The following is a 7,141-nucleotide window of genomic DNA, read 5'->3' as shown; positions in this document are numbered from 1 at the left end:
AGGACACATGGGAATTATCGTCAAGCTAGTTTTCATCACGCTCATATGATTCGCGTTCGTTACTTGAATAATTTGGTATGTGGGTCGACCGGTGCTTGGGTGCTGCCCTTTCTTGGACAAGCATCCCACTTATTATTAACCCCTATTGCAAGCATCCGCAACTACAAAAGAAGTATTAAGGTAAACCTAACCATAGCATGAAACATATGGATCCAAATCAGCCCCTTACGAAGCAACTCATAAACTAGGGTTTAAGCTTCTGTCACTCTAGCAACCCATCATCTACTTATTACTTCCCAATGCCTTCCTCTAGGCCCAAACAATGGTGAAGTGTCATGTAGTCGACGTTCACATAACACCACTAGAGGAAAGACAACATACATCTCATCAAAATATCGAACGAATACCAAATTCACTAGACTACTTATAGCAAGACTTCTCCCATGTCCTCAGGAACAAACGTAACTATTCACAAATCATATTCATGTTCATAATCAGAGGGGTATTAATATGCATAAAGGATCTGAACATATGATCTTCCAACAAATAAACCAACTAGCATCAACTACAAGGAGTAATCAACACTACTAGCAACCCACAGGTACCAATCTGAGGCTTTGGGACAAAGATTGGATACAAGAGATGAACTAGGGTTTGAGAGGAGATGGTGCTGGTGAAGATGTTGATGGAGATTGACCCCCTCACGATGAGAGGATCGTAGGTGATGACGATGGCGATGATTTCGCCCTCCCGGAGGGAAGTTTCCCCGGCAGAACAGCTCTGCCGCAGCCCTAGATTGGTTCCGCCAAGGTTCCGCCTCGGGGCGTCGGAGTTTCTTCCCGAAAGCTTGCTTATGATTTTTTCTCGGACGAAAGACTTCATATAACAGAAGATGGGCACCGGAGGCCTGCAAGGGGGCCCACGAGGCAGGGGGCGTGCCCCACCCTCGTGGCCAGGGTGTGGGCCCCCTCTGATGGATTCTTTCGCCAGTATTTTTTATTAATTCCAAAAATAACTTCCGTGAAGTTTCAGGACTTTTGGAGCTGTGCAGAATAGGTCTCTAATGTTTGCTCCTTTTCCAACCCAGAATTCCAGCTGTCGGCATTCTCCCTCTTCATGTAAACCTTGTAAAATAAGAGAGAATAGGCATACGTATTGTGACATAACGTGTAATAACAACCCATAATGCAATAAATATCGATATAAAAGCATGATGCAAAATGGACGTATCAACCTTCATAGATGATTTGAGCAGATATGGGTATATCTACTTGATGAAACATAAGTCTGAAACATTTGAAAAGTTCAAAGAATTTCAGAGTGAAGTGGAAAATCATCGTAACAAGAAAATAAAGTTTCTGCGATCTGATCGTGGAGGAGAATATTTGAGTTATGAGTTTGGTCTTCATTTGAAACAATGCGGAATAGTTTCGCAACTCACGCTACCCGGAACACCACAACGTAATGGTGTGTCCGAACGTCGTAATCGTACTTTACTAGATATGGTGCAATCTATGATGTCTCTTACTGATTTACCGCTATCGTTTTGGGGTTATGCTTTAGAGACAGCTGCATTCACGTTAAATAGGGCACCATCTAAATCTGTTGAGACGACACCTTATGAACTGTGGTTTGGTGATAACCCACAAGTATAGGGGATCAATTGTAGCCTCTTTCGGTAAGTAAGAGTGTCGAACCCAATGAGGAGCTAAAGGTAGAACAAACATTCCCTCAAGTTCTATCGACCACCGATACAAATCTACGCATGCTTAACGTATGCTTTACCAAGAACAAGTATAAAACTAGAAGTACTTTGTAGGTGTTGTTGGATAGGTTTGCAAGAATATAAAGAGCACGTAAATAAAAACTAGGGGCTGTTTTGGTAAAGAAGCAATAAATTTAGTATAGCGAGTGTGGAAAAGTGGTGGTAGGAGTTGCGAAATTGTCCCTAAGCAATTGACTACTTTACTAGACCGATAGCAAGTTTTATGTGGGAGAGGCCACTGCTAGCATGTCATCCCTGACTTGGAATTCTATGCACTTATGATTGGAACTATTAGCAAGCATCCGCAACTACTAACGTTCATTAAGGTAAAACCCAACCATAGCATTAACATATATTGGCCCCCCTTCAATCCCGTATGCATCAATTTCTATGCTAGGTTGAAGCTTCTGTCACTCTTGCCCTCCAATACATAGTCCTATCAACATACAACTAACCCTATGGTGTGATCCATGCGCGCGCTCATAATTTGGGCACCAAAGGACAACAACATAACCACAAGCAAATTAAACCAATCATAGCAATTCACCAATTACCGGTAGGACAACGAAAATCTACTCAGACATCATAGGATGGCAACACATCATTGGATAATAATATGAAGCATAAAGCACCATGTTCAAGTAGAGGGTACAATGGGCTGCGGGAGAGTGGACCGATGTAGATAGATGGGGGAAGGTGATGAAGATGTTGGTGAAGATGATGGAGGTGTTGGTGTAGATTGCGGTGACGATGATGGCCCCGGCGGCGTTCCGGCGCCACCGGGAGAGAGGGGGAGAGAGCCCCCCTTCTTCTTATTCTTCCTTGACCTTCCCCCCAGATGGGAGAAGGGTTTCCCCTCTGGTCCATGGCCTCCATGGCGGCGGAGGGGCGAGAGCCCCTCCGAGATTGGATCTCTCTCTCTGTTTCCTTCTGTTTTTCTGCGTTTTCTGATTCTGCCCTTTCACCGTTTCTTAAATTCCCGGAGATCCGTAACTCCGATTGGGCTGAAATTTGGACACGCTTTTTATCCGGATATTGGCTTTCTTGCGGCGAAAGAAGGGCACCAACCGCCTTACGGAGTGGCCACGAGGGCCCAGGGCGCACCTGACCCCCCGGGGCGCCCCCCTCACCCTCGTGGGCCCCTCGGGCATTGCCTCGCGTTGATTTCACTTCCCAAAATTCACATATATTCCAAAAAAATCTCCGTCAGTTTTTATCCCGTTTGGACTCCGTTTGATATGGATTTTCTGCGAAACAAAAAACATGCAACAAACAGGAACTGACACTGGGCACTGGATCAATATGTTAGTCCCAAAAATAGTATAAAAAGTTGCCAAAAGTATGTAAAAGTTGTAGAATATTGGCATGGAACAATAAAAAATTATAGATACGACGGAGACGTATCAGCATCTCCAAACTTAATTCCTGCTCATCCTCGAGTAGGTAAATGATAAAAAAGATAATTTTTGATGTGGAATGCTACCTTGCATAACTTGATCACATAATCTAATCATGGCATGAATATTAAGACATGAGTGATTCAAAGGAATAGTCTATCATTTGACATTAAGACAATAATACTTCAAGCATACTAATAAAGCAATCATGTCTTTTCAAAATTACATGGCCAAAAGAAATTTATCCCTACAAAATCATATGGTCTGGCTATGCTCCATCTTCACCACACAAAATATTCAAATCATGGATGATACGTCTCCAACGTATCTATATTTTTTGATTGTTCCATGCTATTATATATTCTGTTTTGGATGTTTAATGCGCTTTATTATACACTTTTATATTATATTTGGGACTAACCTACTAACCCAAGGCCTAGTGCAAATTGTTGTTTTTTTTGCCTATTTCAGTGTTTCGCAAAAAAGGAATATCAAACGAAGTCCAAACGGAATGAAACCTTCGGGAACGAGATTTTTGGAACAAACGTGATCCAGAGGACTTGGAGTGGACGTCAAGAAACAACCGAGGAGGCCATGAGGTAGGGAGGCGCGCCTGCCGCCCTGGGCGCGCCCCCACCCTCGTGGGCCCCTCGTGGATCCACCGACCTACTTCTTCCTCCTATATATACCTACGTACCCTGAAACCATCCAGGGGCACCACGAAAACCTATTTCCACCACCGCAACCTTCTGTACCCGTGAGATCCCATCTTGGGGCCTTTTTCGACGCTCCGCTGGAGGGGGAATCGATCACAGAGGGCTTCTACATCAACACCATAGCCTCTCCGATGATGTGTGAGTAGTTTACCACAGACCTTCGGGTCCATAGTTATTATCTAGATGGCTTCTTCTCTCTCTTTGGATGTCAATACAAAGTTCTCCTCGATCTTCTTGGAGATCTATTCCATGTAACTCTTTTTGCGGTGTGTTTGTCGAGATCCGATGAATTGTGGGTTTATGATCAAGATTATCTATGAACAATATTTGAATTTCCTTTGAATTCTTTTATGTATGATTGGTTATCTTTGCAAGTCTCTTCGAATTATCAGTTTGGTTTGGCCTACTAGATTGATCTTTCTTGCAATGGGAGAAGTGCTTAGCTTTGGGTTCAATCTTGCGGTGTCCTTTCCCAGTGACAGCAGGGGTAGCAAGGCACGTATTGTATTGTTGCCATCGACGATAGAAAGATGGGGTTTATCCCATATTGCTTGACTTTATCCCTCTACATCATGTCATCTTGCCTAATGCGTTACTCTGTTCTTATGAACTTAATACTCTAGATGCATGCTGGATAGCGGTTGATGTGTGGAGTAATAGTAGTAGATGCAGGCAGGAGTCGGTCTACTTGTCACGGATGTGATGCCTATATACATGATCATGCCTAGATATTCTCATAATTATGCACTTTTCTATCAATTGCTCGACAGTAATTTGTTCACCCGCCGTAATACTTATGCTATCTTGAGAGAAGCCACTAGTAAAACCTATGGCCCCCGGGTCTATTTTCCATCATATAAGTTTCCAATCTATTTTTACTTTGCAGTCTTTACTTTTAGTCTTTATCATAAAAATACCAAAAATATTATCATCTCTATCAGATCTCACTTTTGCAAGTGGCCGTGAAGGGATTGACAACCCCTTTATCACGTTGGTTGCAAGGTTCTTATTTGTTTGTGTAGGTACGAGGGACTTGCGTGTGGCCTCCTACTGGATTGATACCTTGGTTCTCAAAAACTAAGGGAAATACTTACGCTACTTTGCTGCATCACCCTTTCCTCTTCAAGGGAAAAAACAACGCATGCTCAAGAGGTAGCAAGAAGGATTTCTGGCGCCGTTGCCGGGGAGGCTACGCACAAGTGAAGACATACCAAGTACCCATCACAAACTCTTATCCCTCGCATTACATTATTTGCCATTTGCCTCTCGTTTTCCTCTCCCCCACTTCACCGTTGCCGTTTTATTCGCCCTCTCTTTCCGCTCGCCTCTTTCCCGTTGTTTTCCTTGTGCCATGGCCGAATCAAAAAAGGCTAAGGGATCTCTCTAGGGTTTTACTTTGGATAGTCCCTCTGTCCTCTCTAAGCTCATAAATAATGATGCTATGGAAAGACCTACCAGGGTTATCAATGAGGGATTGAATAATTTCGATGAAGATGATCCCAGAATTTTTCGTTATTTACTTGATGAGTCTTTAAAAGATGCTTGGGATAGGCTCTTGAGGATCCGAGCTAGCTATGTGCCCCAATATCAAATTGAGATATACCTAAAAAGCTTTTATGTTGGGTTGCCCGCTTCATTCAAACAAGTCTTAGATTCTATTTTTGAAGAGGGTTTTCTTGAAGGGGATCCCATAGATACCTATGAAAAGATGAAAACTATATTTGGGCACCCCATGAGCGAGAAAGTTGAGTCCACCTCTCTTTTGTGCTTTTACCAAAATGAAATTATCAAAGAGATGAAGGCTAGCTTAGATGCAAATTTCCATAGCGTGCTTAATCTTTCTTCCACCATTAATGGCCACGTGCTTTCTAAAAATAGAAACATAAATGCTATAGATAAGAATTTTTCTCTTTTCTTTCCCAATACCAAAGATGGCAATACCTAGATCTATCCTTGCCTTTATGCCTAGCTAGGGGCGTTAAACGATAGCGCTTGTTGGGAGGCAACCCAATTTTATTTTAGTTTCTTGCTTTTTGGTTCTGTTTAGTAATAAATAATCCATCTAGCTTCTGCTTATATGTGGTTTTATGTTTTAATTAGTGTTTGTGCCAAGTAGAACCTTTGGGAAGACTTGGGTGAAGTCTTTTTGATCTTGCTGTAAAAAACAGAAACTTTAGCGCTCACGAGATTAGCTACAACGTTTTGCTGGAGAGTGCTATTTAGTTGATTCTTTTTGAAGATGATTAATAGATAAATTCCTCACGTCCAGAATTTTATTTTAGAATTTTTGGAGTTCCAGAAGTATGCGTTTGATACAGATTACTACAGACTGTTCTGTTTTTGACAGATTCTGTTTTTCGTGTGTTGTTTGCTTATTTTGATGAACCTATGGCTAGTAATGGAGTTTATAAACCATAGAGAAGTTGGAATACAGTAGGTTTAACACCAATATAAATAAAGAATGAGTTCATTACAGTACCTTGAAGTGGTGTTTTGTTTTCTTTCGCTAACGGAGCTCACGAGATTTTCTGTTAAGTTCTGTGTTGTGAAGCTTTCAAGTTTTGGGTAAAGATTTGATGGATTATGGAACAAGGAGTGGCAAGAGCCTAAGCTTGGGGATGCCCAAGGAACCCCAAGGTAAAATCCAAGGACAACCAAAAAGCCTAAGCTTGGGGATGCCCCGAAAGGCATCCCCTCTTTTGTCTTAGTCCATTGGTAACTTTACTTCACTACAAAAAAAATACACTTCCGTGATGATACGTGTTTGTCACAGTAGGTCACGTTTTCTGTCATGCATGTACATCCATAACGATTTTATGACAGAATCAAGATAGTCATACCTGTGCTGTCGTAGAAGTGTTCCATGACATTACCAAAATTATCATCACGGAAGTGTCCACTTCCATGACGATAAATCGCGCGTCACAGAAGTGCTTTCGTCAAGGGTGACCGACACGTGGCATCCACCGTAACGGAACGCCGTTAAGCTATCGGGTATGGTTTTGGATCCGATAACCCGTTAACAGCCCCGACCAATGGGGATTTTCCACGTGTAAAATCATCATTGGCTGGAGGAAACACATGTCGGCTCACCGTTGGGACAGATGTCATCCACTCATTGGACCCAAAGCGCCTATGATACGTCGACATGTGGCACGGCCCAACAGAGGCCCATTCCTGTGAAAAGGCCGACCCGTTTGACTTGGTCAAAAGGTGGCGGGCCGGCCCACGGCAAGCCTGTTAACGGCCTGTTCGCATATAGC

The sequence above is a fragment of the Aegilops tauschii genome, chromosome 1, assembly GCF_002575655.3.
Source record: "Aegilops tauschii subsp. strangulata cultivar AL8/78 chromosome 1, Aet v6.0, whole genome shotgun sequence".
Lineage (NCBI taxonomy): Eukaryota > Viridiplantae > Streptophyta > Magnoliopsida > Poales > Poaceae > Aegilops > Aegilops tauschii.
Note: the sequence above shows the minus strand (reverse complement) of the source record.